The sequence below is a fragment of the Choloepus didactylus genome, chromosome 7, assembly GCF_015220235.1.
Source record: "Choloepus didactylus isolate mChoDid1 chromosome 7, mChoDid1.pri, whole genome shotgun sequence".
Classification (NCBI taxonomy): Eukaryota; Metazoa; Chordata; class Mammalia; order Pilosa; family Megalonychidae; genus Choloepus; species Choloepus didactylus.
Window position 1 is genome coordinate 25,917,857 of NC_051313.1, and position 17,484 is coordinate 25,935,340.

At 38.5% G+C, this 17,484-nt stretch overlaps 1 protein-coding gene across 2 annotated transcripts in view; it reads right to left on the reverse strand.

Annotated features, from left to right (window-relative positions):
- Positions 1 to 17,484, reverse strand: part of CLVS2 (clavesin 2) — a 77,520-nt gene that overhangs the window by 57,949 nt on the left and 2,087 nt on the right. The window lies entirely within an intron of this gene.

Consider the following 17,484-nt stretch of genomic DNA (forward strand, 5'->3'; position numbering starts at 1 on the left):
AGACTTTAAGAAACCTTTACCCTGTCACTCAGCGACATGGCTTGGAGATGTCATTGATTTATAATTCTGCGGCATTTCCCTTACCTGAAAAATGGGAGTAACTGTAACTACCTCGTTACATCTCACTGAAGGGAGTCGAAGAGGACATGCAGATGAAAGTATCTGCACAATGCTAGGTACACAGTAGGTGTTCAATAAGTGTTGGTTGGTGTCCTTTGTATTTTAACAGTAGACGTAGTAATGTAATGTAATGTATAATACAGAGTATTATCAGAACAGGAAAATATTTGTACATTTTACTCTGGAAGTGAACAATGATTTTTAGGATAGGACAAGATTACTTTGAAACCTCTGGAAAGCATACAGGCTATTACAGGCCTAGGGATATGGCTTCCAGAAATATTCCTGAATATATAGGATTAAAATTATTTTGTAAAGCTCTATCATTTATTTTTTCTTTAAAACTGTGAACTATGCATGTCTGGATAGCTTTACTTGTCACTTTATGGCTGCCCCACCTCCTTATTAAATATAATAGCCTACACAATGCTTTGACCCACAGCCTATAGTCCACACAGACTAGAGAATTGCAGTAGGAAAGCTACATATCTGGTTACAATTCAGTCCATCCCTCCGAAAAAAACCATTTTAATTTCTGAAATTCTTAATGCTGTCATGGTAAGAGTAGCATATCCCCAGGACTCTGTTTGGAGTGGCAACAGTTTCCTCTCCTCACAAAAAGAGTGATGAAGGAAAAAAGTTTTTTCACAAGCAACTACTTCAAGATCAGATTTTCAAAGAAAATTAAAAATACGAAAAGCCAATTTGACCCCTCCCCCTTATTATGAGGATGACTGCTTTATTACCTACAAGAATACCAAGTAGCATTAATATCAAAGTAGCAGGAAGTGAAACTTGAGTCTGAAGTCAGCTTGGGGAGGATGATGCATTGTATACAATGAGAAGAAATCATGGCACTAATAATGGCTGAAAACAAGTGGTAATTTGCTTTAAGTAACAGCCTTGAAGAATGGTTTTCCCAAACTGTCAAAATCCAAAGAAAAATTTCTATGAATATCATTATTCCAAAGGAAATAAAACCAGGCAGATCCCAGAACTGTCAAGGAAGAAAAGCAGGTTTGCCAAGTTTTCAAAAGTAAATCTAGCCAAATTTTAAAATTTAATATCTTGCTCTAAGAAGAGAATTAAATGACTTTATATAAATTGTATTAATTTATAAGTTTTTTAAAAAAAGAAACATACAAATATCCTAGCTAACTGCATTTAAAGCACAGGTCGAAACCCCACCATGACTCACTCCAGCCTTTTGTGGTCAAGCACAACATATTACTATTCACAACTCAGCAGGTTCTTCTAAGCCAAGCATTTAATACATGGGATCTTGCCAAAGTGCGTAAAATATCTTCCAAAGAAATAGAGCATCTATGAATTTTATCCTTTGGGAATTCCTACCATCATTCTCTTCTTTGAAATTACTTTTAACAATTATAATTTACAAATTAGAGATCACTACAGTGAAATATTCCACATGCTCACATTTGGTGTTTATGTCACAATTGCATGAGCTCCATCATCACTATTCTCCCCTTGTATGTTGGAAGAAAGTAATAAATAAGCTAGCACATCAATGCAGCTCCTTACTCCTGATTGTGCTTCCCAAAATAGCATTAAGTAAATCCTGCATCTGAAATCAGCTTTAGGAAGATGATGAAGTCTATGTGGTAAGCTGATAAATGTCATAACCAGGACAACAGCCTGTGTAGACCATTGCTCTTAGAAGAAATCAAAGCTGCTATGATATGTAAAAGCTACATGGAGAAGAATTTGACACCCTGTTTTAGTTCATTAATGCTGTCAAAATGCAATATGCCAGAAATGGGCTGGCTATTAACAATGGGGATTTATTAGTTTACAAGCTTACAGTTCTGAGGTCATGAAAATGTCCAAATCAAGGCATCAGCAAGCTATCCAGTGATCTTGGACTCCTCTGCCACATGGCAAAGCACATGGCCCCATCTCCTGGTTCTTCTCTCCCTGGTTTGTTGCTTTCAGCTTCTGGCTACTCTCTCTGTGGCTTTCTTTCGGAGCTTCCGTGTCTTTTTGTCTGACTTTCATCCTCTTACAAAGGACTCCAGTAAGAGGATTAAGACCCCCTTGGGGCATGTCTCAAGTGAAATAACCTAATCAACAGGTCCCACCCATGATAGGTCTACATCTACAGAAATGGATAAGCTTTAAGAACATGATTTTTGGGCAGTACATACAGCTTCAAACCATCACACACCCATAACACCTATTTACCCAAGCAACCAGGAGGAAAACATCTAATCCTGCTTGAAACTGAATTCTAAAATCAGTCTGCCTTACAAAACAGTGTATATGTTCATGCATTCGTGATTTGGGGCATTATTTAATTTAATCAAAGTCTATTTTTAATGGAAAACTTCAAGCTGTAACAATCAAAATAGAAATGGCAACTATTGCTTGTTTTTCTTATCCCTGCTTCAGGCTGCACCTTGAAGAAGTAATTGTACCTCACTAAGCCTCTGTTTTCTCTTCATAAATGGAGAGAACAGTTACTTCATAGAACAGCATGTAAACTACTGAGTCCAATGCCTAGCACATAATAAACACTTCATAAATAATCACTTTTATTATTTCTACAATTATATGATTTCCATCCTTCTACAATCACATATTCTACAATTGCTTTTTGCATGTTTTCAACCACTTACTCATAAAATTGTTGTGCAGATAAAAATGGAGTGAAATAATGTATGCAAAGCTATTAACAGTATTTGACATAAAAGAGAATTCAATAAATATTTGCTATAATCGTTGCTGTTGAAATTATTTCTTCTATTTGGTTCCATGAGGCTACATTGAACTTGATGTCCTCCCACTTTTCTGGTCACTCAGTATCTACCTCCTTTATTTCTACTCCCTCCTTCAGTCACTCAAATGAGGAAGCAGACTTTGCTCCCCTGCTCTCAATGTGTAGTAACTCCCCGAGTTACTGAGTCTACACACATCCCTTTGGCTAAGGCTAAGACAATGATGAATACCATGGATCTACAGCTCCAGACCCAGGGTCACTCCTGAGCAGCAGTCTCATCTTTCCTGCCGCCATCTGAACATCAGCACCTTGGTGGCTCCACATTACACGAAACATTTCATTTTAATTTTCAACTCTTCTTGTGCCACCCAAACCCCATCTCCCTCTGGGAATGCCTACATTAATCAATTAATGAAGAATCATTTCCAGATATTCCCTCTCCTTCTCTTTCTACATTTAGATACAGAGAAAGAAAGAAAAAAAAACTATTTTTCTTTTCCTTCATTATGTCTTTGGTACATAGCCCTTCCTTTTCACTGGAGCCCCAGCTTCATGGCCTTTTTCTTTCTCTCCTCTCTTTTTCTTCCAGAAATACTGCCTACTCCCTGTTGTGAGATTAATCATCCTGAGACCTGCACATGCCACTACTCCATCATGGTTTCTTAGGAATCCCACTGGTCCCTGAGTAATCTGAGATTCTTACCCTGCACATCCACTCACAGGCTCACCCCAGCTATGTAAGTCTAATCACAATCATCCCCAAACAAACTGGGGTACTCCTCCACCATACCTTCACCAATATCTATCAGGAACATGCCTCTTCCTTTTTAATTTATCTGAGTTCTACCCTTCTCTGGGAAAACCTCAGGCTTGACCTCCTACCTGCCGTCTCTACCTCTACTTCTGTATTAGTCAGGGTTCTCTAGAGAAGCAGAACCAAACAGAGATATCTGTAAATGGTATGAAATTTTATAAAAGTGTCTCATGCAACTGTGGGGATGCATGAGTCCAAATTCCATAGGGCAGGCTGCAAGCTGGCACTCCAATGAATGTTTTCCATGAATTCCCCAGGAGAGGCTGACTGGCTGGAGTAGAGATGAAAGTTCTCTCTTCTGACTACTGAAGCTATCACCTCCTCCTTAAAAGCCTTCAACTGATTAAATGTCTCTCATTGCAGAAGACACTCCCCTTAGTTGACTGCAGATGTAATCAGCCATAGATGTAATCAACGTACTGGTGATTTAAGTCCACAGAATGTCCTTGCAGCGATAGATAGGCCAATGCATGCTTGACCAGATAGCTGGGCACTATCACCTGGCCTAGTTGACACATGAACCTAACCATCACATCCTCTCTACCACTGTATTCTTCCATATCTGAAATTCTAATGCATTAAACCATCAGTGTTCATCCCAGGTCCCAAGACATGTAAACTCTTGGCCATCAGTCCAGTGCATGCATTGTCCAAACACCTAGACACCATAACCTAGCCAAATAGATGCATGAAGTTAGCCATCACAGTCCACCTCTTGTCAACTTGACATCCATACATGTCTCCTTAAACCATACTTAATCTCTAAATAAAGACAATAACATTGTCATACTTTCACCTAACATAATTCAACTGTCCTGTGTACAACCAGAAATGCATTAATCATTTCCCCAGAAGAGGATGCAAATTTGTGGATAATAGACACTCTTAAATTTGATATCCTGTAACTTAAATACTAATGCATAAAATTAATAAAACTCATTTTATATAAGAGGGTAAGATAGGAAAAAAACGAAGATAACATACCATAACAAAACAATGAAAAAATACTCATAACAATTACAGTTCTCATTTCTGCAATTGGTCACATGGTGGTAGGTCGTATTTATGTAACTACTTTATTCCAACACCAATTCCATATTCCCTACACCTCAGCAAGTACCTCAACTGGTCATGGTTCTTTGTCTGGTAGGGTTACCTAAACTTTCATTCCTAAAGGGTCTGGACCATTAGTAATCCCATCTGATGGGGTTGTTACAGTTTTCCATTGATTTTAATCAGAGGGCATGGTAGGGCTAGAGACATCCTAAGGGATATCCTGTATTCCAGGCAGTCTTTTTAACCTTTGCTGTGTAGTATTAGTCCTATTTACCCTTGATAATCAGGATCAATCACCTCAACTAATACAGTAACTCTCTTCTTTGCCTGTTGATTCAGAGGCAAGAAGAGCCCAAGTTGGCCAGTAATAGTCATAACCTCCAGTTCAATGGAATCATTGTGTCTCCTGATGGAAGTGCTCTTTCTTTTGGAACTAATGCCTGTAGATCACCAGATCATAAGGTTGCAGGGACAGGAAGCAAAAAAATTTCTGGTAGATCACCAGGGGTAATAGTGAGTCATGCCACTCCCATTTCTATCCCTTGAATCCTTGACATGCAAACCCTGGCTATGGGAGAAACAGCATCATAAACTGGATGCTAATTTAGGGAATATATAGTTCCTGGAGAACAGCATCCCAGTCCTGAAATGTATTGCTAGCCAGTTGGCACCATAATTGAATTTCCAAAGGCTATTCCACTGCACTATCAATCCAATTGTTCTATCAATTCAAGATGATTGGGAACTCGACAAGACTAGTGAATTTTATACATATGCTCATTCCCACATTTAATTTGCTGTGAAGAGGGTTCCTTGATCAGAAGGAATGCTGTGTGGAATATCATGATGGCGGATAAGGTATTATGTAAGTCCCTGGATGGTAGTTTTTGCAGAAGCATTTTGTACAAGGAATACAAATCCATATCAGAGTATGTGTCTATTCCAGTAAGAAAAACATACTTCCCCTTCCATGATGGAAGTGGTCCCACATAATCAACCTGCCATCAGGTAGCAGGCTGATTCCCTCAGGAAATGGTGCCTTATTAGGGACCGAGTGTTGACCTCTGCTGCTGGCAGATCAGGCACTCAGCAGTGGCTGTAGCCAGGTCAGCTTTGGTGAGTGCAAATTTATGTTGCTGAGCCCATGCATCACCTCCATCCCTAATACCATGACCACTTTGTTCATGAGTCCATTGGGCAATGACATGCATGGATGGGGAAAGAGGTCAACTGGTATCCACAGAACAGGTTGTCCTGTCCATATGATTATTAAAATCCCCTCACCACCCCCCCCCCCCACCGAAATCACTCTCTGGTGAGCATTCACATGGGACAAAAATATCTTCATGTTTCTTCCCACTTAGAAAGGCCTATCCACAAACCTCTTCCCTAGACCTCTCAGTCACCAATTTTCCAACAGTGTTTCTTCCACATCACTGACCACCTAGCCAAACCATTGGAGACAGCCCATGAATCAGTATACAAATGCATCTCTGATCATTCCTCCTTCCAAGCAAAATGAAAAACCAGGTGCACTGCTAAAAGTTCTTCCCACTGGGGGGATTTCCCTTTACCACTGTCCTTTGATGATTCCCCCAAAAAGGGGCTTCAGTGCCACAGCTTCCTACTTTCAGTTAGTGCCTATGTATCATTCAGAACTATCTGTAAATCAGGATGGAGTTTTCTCTTCCTAGTCACCTGATTGTAGAGAATTGCCCAAGGGGCCACAGCTGTGGGCTGGGAAAGAGAAGGTAATAAGACAGAAGTGGGGGCCACGGGCATTTGAGACACTTTCTTGAATAACTTACTTGTGCCTCAGGGCCTGCTTGAGCCCAATGTCATTTATACCACTTACATTTGATGATGGAGTGCTGATATGCATGCCCAACTTTATGACTTGGTTGGTCAGACCTCACCCAGTTCAAGATGGGCAACTCAGGTCTCATGGTAACTTGGCAGCCCATGGTTAAGCATTTGGTCTCCACTAAGGCCAACTAGCAGGTCGAAAGCTGTTTCTCAAAAGGAGTGTAGTTACTTGCAGAGGATGGTAAGGTTTGCTCTTAACTTCTAAAGATCAGTGCTGTGATTCTCCTATAGGGGTCTGCCAAAAGCTCCAAACAGCATCTCTATTTGCCACTGAAATTTCCAGTACAATTAGATTTCCTGGATCATATGGTCCAAGTGGCAAAGCAGCTTGAATCTGTTGCAGAGCTTCCTCCTGTTCTGGTCCCCACTTAAAACTAGCAGCATTTCAGGTCACTTGGTAAATAGGAATATATTGCTTCCTATATCCAAAAAGGTCAACTAGGCATTGTGACTCTTTTGAGATTGTAGGAGGGGCCAGATGCAATAGCTTTCCTTCACCTTAAAGGGTGAACATACCCCACACCACTGGCTGCCTAGAAATTTCACTGAGGTGGAATTATCTCCTGCCATAATAGCCCTCACTATACAAGACAGGGAATCAATGTGGAGATTCTGGCAGTTGCTGACTTTGTCTATTCCAATTACGCATTCCACAACTGGGTAATAACCACAGAATGGGTTCGGGAATCTACTGGACCTACTGTGAGATAGACCTGAGCTAAAAATCTATGGACTCCATAAGCCCCTATGCTGACTGGTGGACCACAGGGATACTTTGGGTCTCCTGGAATTAATATCAATTCAAAACCAGTGTCTAATAAATCCCTGAAAATCCTGATCATTTCCTTTCTCCCAATGTGGTCACCCTGGAAAAAGGCTTTAGTTTTCTTTGGGAAATACGGGGAGGAATATTAACAGTATACATTTTTGGCAGTGAAGCCCAAGGGACCCGGCCTTCCCTACATTCAAGGGGTTCTGGGCTTGTAAACCGCTTCAAGTCTGGGAATTGATTGAGGGGCTGCAACTCTGATTTCGTGATTCAAGTTAGACTTTTGTTTACTTTGCCTAAAATGCTTCTGCTTATACCAATCAACTAAGAATTCAGTAGACTGCACATCTATTTCACTTCTCAGTACCCCACGATCAACTAGCTAACATCATAGGTCTCAGTGAGTAAGACTCTTCTGATTATTGTTTTGACTCTGCTGTCCATTATGGTAGCCACACCAACCTTGTCTTTAGAGATAAAGTACTGCCACTTGGCTCTTACCAACCCAGGATCCAATCATCCTCACTGTGTTTAAGGATCCAATTTCAGAGGTGGCAGTTCCCACAGTAATAGCTGACCCATAGAGAAGAGCAACCACAGAAGGGTGATATAGCTGCTCTTACAAATTTATTCCTCAGTCCTTATTGTAAAATGTGTCCTCTGGACATTGCTGGGGTGGGTGAGCAGATCTTACATCATAAATCCACTCTAACATTCCAATCTCTCTAAACCTTTGGACCACTTCATCTATATTATACCAGGGTAATTCTCATATTTCAACTTCAGGTCATGTAAGCCAATTGTTGGTCCATGCTTCAGCCAACAACCCAAACTGTTAGAGCCCTTTCTAACCCCTCGAGCTATGATATTGAATCCAGAATCTCTGCTTGGGGGGACCATATCTATAAATTCAGCCAGACTCAACTTTATGTTCCTTTCACCATTATCCCACACCCTTAATATCCATTCCCACACATATTCCCCTGATTTCTATCTATATAAATTGGAAAAACCATGCAGTTCTTTTGGAGTGTAGCCCACCTCCTCATGGTTCCTCACCCTTTGGGATGTATTGGGACTTCAGTCTAGTTATAGGTCTGGAAGAAAAGAGCAGTGATAAAGATGGGTCATGAGAGGAATTAGCAGTGTCTTGCAGGACAACTACCTCAGGGCCTTGCCTTACAGGTTTACCTGACACAACAGGGTTAATCCCTTCAGATTAAGACAGGCCAGATAGGTGATTTCTCAGAGCAGACTAGAAGTGGGTGGCTGGCTCCTTAGGGTAGAACATTCCAATTCACCTGACAAAGAAAACTCAGCTGAAACTAGGGTTTCAACATTCCCACTGTCATCATTTTCAACCCATATGTCTCCATTCCAATTTCAGAATCCCATTCCCTCTCTCTCCATGCCCTCAGTTTAACAGCAGATACCCCGCAAGGTTGGGAATTTTAGCTGTATTGTAATTCAGCCACTCACACAATGAGAGTCTGGGTCTGGTTTTCAGAAATCTCAAGACTGTAGCTACAAGAAATAAGGATTTCTTTCAGGTCACACACAGAAACTTTCATGTCCTTTATGTAAAACTTGAGCTGGAATTTGAAGCCTTGAACACATCTTTTTCTCTAACTGTATCCAGCACATTTAGGGCCAACAAGTCAACATCATTATATTTTTTAATGCCACAGAATTCTGTTAAGGTATCAAATATACCATCAATCAGAGCCTAGCCTCTTATAAGCTTTTGAGTAACAGTATCCATTGGTGATATGTTTTGCATAGCTCTGTTATCAATTCATGCCAAGGACTATCACTGCCATCTCAATGATTGGAAATAGAATCATTAGTGTCTTTTAATCTAATCAGATCAGAGAGCCCATTCCAAATATCTCAGAACCAACTCGGAAATCTCATCCTTAAGATTCTGTTTCTCAAGTACCACTCTTCACTCATTGGTATCAAAATCTGTATTAGTCAAATTCTCTAGAGAAACAAAACTGACAGTATATTATAGGAATTGGCTAATGTGACAATTGGGTTTGGCAAACCCGAATTCCACAGCACAGATCACAAATTATGAATACCAATGAAGATTTCAATAAGTTCCCCAGGAGAAGCTGGCTGGCAGAAATAGAAACAGGAAGTCTTTTTTCTGACTGCCGAAGTCATCACTTCACCCATTCAAGGCCTTCAACTGGTTGGATGGGATTTCTCTCATTGCTGAAGGCAATCTCCTTCATTTATTATAGATGTAATCAGCCATAGATGCAATCAATTGACTAACAATTTAAACCCACAAAATACCCTCACAGAAACCATCAGGCTAGTGCTTGCTTGACCAACAAGTGAGCACTGTAACTGGACCAAGTTGACACATCCATGTAATCATCACATGCACAGACCATGCTGCTTTACTTCCTCCAACAAATGTCACCAAAGTACCATAATGCCATCCTTTTTTTAAAAAATATTATCCACTTAAGGGCAATGCAAAACACCTTCCTGGACCAGAGAGGGGACAAGAGCTTTCTCAGGCAGTACTGCAAAGAGTAGCACCCTACCAGCAGGCAAACACTCCCTCCCTTTTGGCAAGAAAATTTAATGGAGGGAAATGAGTAGTTCCATAATTAAGTGCTTTCAAACAATAATTAAGAAGAGAGACGCTTCTTCTCCTCAGTTCTATTTCTCTATCTACGGTCATGCAGGGCCTTTCTTCCATCGTAGGGTTCACCGCATCTCCTCCTCTACCACAGCTTACAAGCAGTGCAGAGACCAGTAAAAATCACAAACAGGTCACACCCTACTAATCTACCAGGCTCTTGGCCTGACAGGGAAAACTGGCATCTTGGCATCACATTTAGCAGCACAATAGCCAATGATTTCCCTTTGTCATTAAATCAATCAGCCATTATTAAATTCTTCATTAAGGCTGCTTCCCCATCCAGCCCATGTCTCCTAATGTCTGAAGCACCGCCTAATAAAAAGATGCTTAGGGGAGACACAAGGAGAAGAATTACCTTTATTAGTGCCTCTGGGTATTATTAGTGCTAAAGCTGATGAACCCCTCCAGGTGTTTTATAGTACCAAGGGGTAATAATAGCTCCTCTCTCAGTGTAATACTTTAAGATTTCCAAAGCAATTTCAGATGCATTATCTTATCCACAAAACAATCCCAAAGTCACTGGACTAGCTTTGTTCCTATTATTTGGTGATGAGGACACAGGGTCTCTAGAGAATTGAAGCCGTTTGCCCCAAATCACCATGGATGTTAGAAGAGGAGCTTGTGTTATAAAGCAGTTCTTTCCGACACAAAAAACACTGTTCTTTTCACTCCTCGTGGTGCCTCACACCTAGAACAGCGTTTGATGAATAGCTGTTCTGCCTGTTCATATTTCAGTGGCATAATATGTGTGTCAGGAGATTGGAAATCAGGAAGGCAATACTGACGTGGCTCTGTGCCAGGTGGTTTCTGTCCCAGGGCACCCTCGGGCCTGGCCACAGCAGGGGGCCCTGACAGAGGAAAAGTGATAAGACATTCAAAGGAGTCAGATGGGAAGCTTCTAAGTCTACAAACCCTGGAAGGAAAATGAACTCCAAATATTCAACTGACTGGCTTGTATCACCGAACATAGAAGATGAGCTTCTCAGTCTTGCTTTAATTTTTACTGCTGTAGAAACACAGGTGAGTGAGAATGAGAGAATCATTGGAAATGAAACACCTAAGGAAAAAGGGAAAAATGACTTTTCTTTGAAAAACAGATCATATATATATATATATAGATCAATAGATACACATATATACACACACACCTAGTGCCACCAAAAAAAAACAAATAAACAAAAAATACAGACAGAATTATAAATTATCCTGGAAAAATACAAACACATCAAAGAGGTGACTATTCTTTTCAGGGCCAAATATGAGATTACCATAAACAAGTGTCTGGTTAGTAAATCAGAATATCTATTCTTGCACCTTAACTTTCTGTATATAGTTGTCAATATTCTGATATTTAATCAAGATTTTCTAAACTATAAATGCATTTTTTCATTATCTGAGTTTTTTTTATATAATTATATTTAGTAATTGCTTTTCCCTAGATTTAGGTTGGTAACTCTCTATATACATGCACAAAACTGAAAAAATCACCTCCTAGTTGTGTGATCGTGGGCAAGATAATTAACAGCTCTGTGCCTGAGTTTGACATCTGCAAAATTCAGATATTAACAGTACCTTGTATGCTTGTTATAAAGATTTAATCAACTACTATTTGTAAAATGGTTACAACAGTATCTGGCACATAACAAGTGTTTTCAAATGAATGAATGAAAAAGTAAATAAATAAATAAATAGCAACAAAAGGTTGAATTCAGTTAACCAAGCAGACAAAGTTCTTCTCTCTACAATACTGAGTAACCCACAGCTGCCCCTCTGTTCTGATCTCCCAGCACTAAAAAAAAGTCCCTTCATTAAGCACTTATAAGTGCTCTGATCCTTATTTAGCTTTTCATGTGCTTTCTTTCCAGAGAGATTGCACATTCCTTGATGTACAAAGCATATGTTCTATGTGTCTTATGTCCTGAGTGCCTACTAAATTTCTGTGTTCAGAGAAAATGCTCAGCTAAAGTGTACTCTTTAAAAAAACTAAGTGAATGAAAACCCTCAGTTTCTTAGTTAATGTAATAAGGACCCAACATACAGGGACATCCTTCCCCTCCTGTCAATAGCATCACTTACAACAGTGAAATACATACATACATACATACATATATGTGTATATATATATATGAAATGCAAATTTATATGTACACATATATTCACCCTTAGTGACATAAAAGAGCACAAATTTTTCCCCAGAATAGGAGAAATGTATTAATTGATTAAGGATACTTTATTAGTTTACTAACTGTTGGCTCATGTTTTAAAACATCTTGTTTGATGTACTCTTTTAGTACACCCTAGTTACCACATACCCTTTGCTTCTCTTCAGCCTTGTTTATAGTTGCATATTTGAAACATGAAAATAGTCTGGTTCAGACCAGACCTAATCAACATCATATTGAAAGGTTGGCACTCTTGGCTTTTGCTGTTATTTCAGCATCATTTCACTAATTACTGCATAATTGTCCCAGTTTTTAGAAACTGTCCTATTTTTTTCAGAGATTTGTCACAGTATTCCTCTAATATTTCTCGGGACATTTTTTCTCCCTAATTTTCCATGGTATCATCTGGGAGAGCATTGTTTGGAATAAACTGCAATCTTCAGGGTGTTTGTTCAGAGAATCTCCCAATGAGGAAGCAATATGGAAACTCTGCCGGGACATAAATCCCATTAGAATCCATACTGCCATTTTTAGTTTTAACCCCTTAAGGGTTTTGAGATACGGCACAACAATCTAAGAAGGTAAGAACTTCTGGCCTTGCCACTATATTTGACAATGTGGAGCAAAAAGTTGAGAAATATTTAAATACTTGAAGCAACTGAGACAAGAAGACTTGAAAAATCAGGTCAAAAAATTAAGCCTCTTTTTTGTTGATTTTGTTTTGTTTTTAGGATTATTAAGTACGTATGTTTTCCCTGATTATCTAGTTAATCACCTTTGCTTTTTAATCTATTCCTAGTCTTTTGGTTTTTAGCACATTTCCAAAGAAGTAAAGCTTTGTGGCTGGGATTAAAGCAACTGTGTATAGTTTATGTCTATTTTTTAAACTTTAAGATAATCTTCTTTCATTATAAAGATTGTCCATACCATAATCATAATTCCATCTAAAGCTGAAAATAGCTGATCATTTATATAATATTCTATTTTTTAAGAAAAAGCCACACACACAGGAAAAATATAGTAATAAACAAACTGCGAATGAGAATTGTTAGGCAACTTCCAGAGTATGTTAGAGGATCATAACAACTGCTGATCAATCAATCTTCAACCCCTTCCAGAACTTCAATGCTGTAAGTAGTAATCAATGTCCATTAGACAAGCCAAAGACAGTACAAGACAGGTAGTGCTTTCTGAATTGCCACTATATTAAGAAATCATTTTACATCTAACTGTATAATTGTTTCCTAATAGCTATGAACCATATTCCAGATAAAGAGTTGTTTGCTGCACCAAAGTTTACAGAACTATTTTATAAGTCTAATGAGGACTATAGAAATAAAATAATCCTTGCAGGCTGACAACTTGCATGCCAATTCTCAGAATGCATGTCATCATTACATTTCAGGTGACTTGACTTCACTCACGAATATTCCCAATAATTATGAGTCAGTGGGTTTTGACTTCTCAGATACCTGCTCTCATGCCCTAAGGCCTAGACTGAGATCTACTCACATTCCAAACTTCCTTTCCGGAAGATATTGCTATTTATCCCTTCCAGCTTCAAAGTACATTATTCTCACACTCTGTTGATGAATCAGGTGGACAACTTGAAGGATGTGCTGAGTCCTAAGCAGGACGTGTCACTCAGGACGGAAATACAGTGGGTAATGGATGTAGGGCTACTGCACCCTGCTGATGCAGTATAACAATCCAATTGTTTTTTGCATTTTGTGGACTTTACTTTTGTTTTCAGAAATTATGTTAGGCAATCTGAAAAGAAGAAATTAAAACTGTATGGATATTTTCCAAGGTATAACAAATCAACTCAGCCTATTCTATTCTTTTTTAAAAAAATCACAAACCACACAGAAGTCATTTTGACATGAATGCCTTTCAGCATTCCACTGATTTTTTTTTTTTTTTTTTATTTGCTGGAACTTGAAGGCATTGCAAATATTGATATTACCTTAGTCTTCATGAAGAGTCTGTGTCTCTCCTATTGGCTTCGGAAGTGGTCCAAATCTTTACAACAACCTGAAGCTGACCTAAACTATACTGCAGCAGAAACAGCCCTTATTTCATTCATAGTCACCATCTCACAAACATTTACAGTTTTCAGTCTCCTGAGAAGCATGGAAAACTATTCTATACACTTTGCATGGGAGAAAGCATATCCAAGGTAGTGTCCTACTTAGAAATTACTCTTAAGTAACTCAATTCAATTTGACAAATATTTACTGAGTATTTATTCTAGTTAGGTGCTATTGGAAAAATAAAAACATGAGGCATAGTCTTTGGTGTTGCTACTACATAGGTCAATCCTTTCAGTGTTCTTTACAAGTTTTTTCAAAGTTCATAAAAATCTTGTTCTTCCCTCTGTACTTCGGAATTTGGAAATAACCTGTTTCTGAATAAAGGGGGCCATTTTCTTCTACCTTATTTCTGAAATTTCTATATGTGATCAGTGTACTTCCCACTTAGCATTTCTTTACAACAATGCTGTATTAAAAAGTTGTTGAAGGCAACATGATTCATGGAACAATGCAAGGGGCATGGTCAGAATTATGCTCAGATGGGCAAGGAAGGTGTAGCAGTTTGAACTATGTATGCCAACAAAAGTCACATTCTTAATCTGTGTTTCTATGGGTGTGAATACATTTGCAAACAGGACCTTTTGAAGATGTGAATATTAGTTAAGGTGTGGTCAACTGACTCAGGGTGGATGGGTATTAATCCATATTACTGCAACCTTCTAAAGAGAAGAAACTGGAAGCAAGAAGTCAGAGAAGGCCATGGGAGGAAACAAGGACCTCATGTACAGGAAGTAGAGATGCAACCCAGGGAACCCCAAGATTTGTGGCAAATCAACACCAGAATGCAACCAACCCTGGGAGAAAACATGGCCTTGCTGATATCTTGATTTTAGACTTCTTCTAGCTTAAAACTGTGAAGCAATAATTTCCTGGTGTTAAACCTAAACCAGCGGTGTTTGCCATAGCAGCTCTGACAAACTAAGACAGAAGGTGAGGACACCTGAAGCACAGAGTAGGGGAGGAATGAGAATCAAGGGAATTTGGCTCATGGCTCTCCACCTAACAGAGCAGTAGTAAGGTAACCATCTAAGGGGTGGAGATTCTGTAGGAATCCGGGAAGTCAGGTAAGCCTGAGGCTGCAGGATGGAGAAAGAGGATTCCGCAGAGGATCTGAGAAGGGTTGATGATCCCTGGCCTTGTCAGAAAGGCAGCCGCAGGCAAGTTTCAAGGCAGGGGCAGAGGCAATTTTTATATAAATATCCCACAGATTAAGATTTATAGAAGACACCCAGAGGACATACTTGTCTACACCCAAGTCCCTGTACTGGGTATATGTAAGTTTGGGGTGGGAGGGAGTGACTTTATTATTAAGAAAGAAATAGGAGGAGGAAACTCAACTGAACTTTAGACAAATTATAAATAACTTTTATACCTTTTGACTTGATGTTCTGTGATTTCTTGTTTTACCTGATCATTTCCAACCATGGAAAACAGAATTCACAATTATTAATCTATAGGTCTAAAATGATATTTCTACAGGATATAGCTTCTCCATTTCAATTTCTTACATGCACACTAAATTAATATTAATGATTTTGTGTAGGTTTGACAAAAAATAATTTTGTACACCCTTAATAAATCACCTCCCATTGGAGATCTCCAGGGAGATAGGTATTAATTACTAGTAACCAATCCTTTATCTGAAAGCATGAGACAGGCAACTAAAGACTCAATTTCTTTAGTAAATCCAAAATAACCATCTTCACATATAAGTGAGGATCATTGCTGACTTTCATCTTAATTAGATTTATAAATCAGTGTATCAGTTCACTTACCGAAATAAATGAAAATAAGTCTGATGTCTATTTCACTCAATGAAATTCACCTCCCTAATAATATCTCCAACAGACTTCAAGATATACTTAAATATAAAATTTACCCATTTCCCATTTCACTACAGCTTAACAAACAAAAATTATAATCTGACATATGGAATATTAGGTTTTTGCTCAAATAAAATTTTTCAGTTGTGTTATACATTATAATTGGTTCTCCTGCCCAGACGATGAACTTCTCAGATGGAAAAAAATCACATTTTAAAGAGAAATTGTGGTCAAAGGATGCAATTTCATAGTCCTATAAAATTTGCTATCTGATAAAAAGTAAATTAAGAGTTCTAAAATTAACCAAAGTCTGTAAAATAAAAATAAAAATAAACTCTATTCACCCCCAATGGCTTCCTCTTTCTGTGAATTTCTTAGCTTTATGATTCTTCAGGTTGTAGTTTGTCTTTATATTTACTTTAAAAATAATCACAGTAAACCTCAACCTAGAATTAGAGGGAATGAACTATAAAGGAAAGAAGCTATTTTTAAAAATATTAATTCACATTCTAAAGACTCAAGACTCTGACAAGCCTACATGATAAGATGCCTCAGTAACTGTGAAAGTCTTTTACAATTGTTTCAGAGATGGTTTAAATTAACCAGATGCATCAAAAGTCACCATTCACACAACTAAAAATACTCCAATGTTTTAACAACCAGCTTTTTATGATTTACAGCTCTGGGAGCATATTGAAGTCCCATGAAATCCATGTAATTTTGAAGTTAATTGAAACTACCTTGCACAAAAGCCTTTCCTAATTTCTTATATCTTTCAGTCTGACAAAATAATTCTGATGGAGAAACTAGGAGCACATTATCTGCTTTTTCCTTTAAGAATATAGATGGAATAAGAATATTATTTCTCCCCCATTAAATAGCAAGAAAGCTGAAAAAGTCTACCAACTGAGATTTCTGTTTTCCACTTTCTTCCATAAGATGAAAAATCACATCAGACAGGATACATATTCTTTAAATTAGTGACAGGTGTAGAACAAGCACCCCAGTCAGCCGTTATTTTTGGCATTGGTAGGCATGTTCAGTGACAGGGGGTACAACTCTTCCTTTTCATTGAAGTGACACATCATATTATTCCTTTATCTACACATCACCTAACAGAAAAGTTCCCCTGCAATAAAAGAATTTGATCTTGGTTTAAGACCAGGGTATCATTAAAAATAAAATGTCAGGATCAAAGAGAGAAATGATGATGATGATGATAATGATGATGATGATGATGACGACGATATAATGATAATGATGATGATGATGATGATGACGACGATATAATGATAATGATGATGAAGTTTATGAATATAACTTAAGAATTTCTTAAGGAGGAAGGAGGGAAAGTTGTCTCCATTCTCACACTCGTTTCTCTG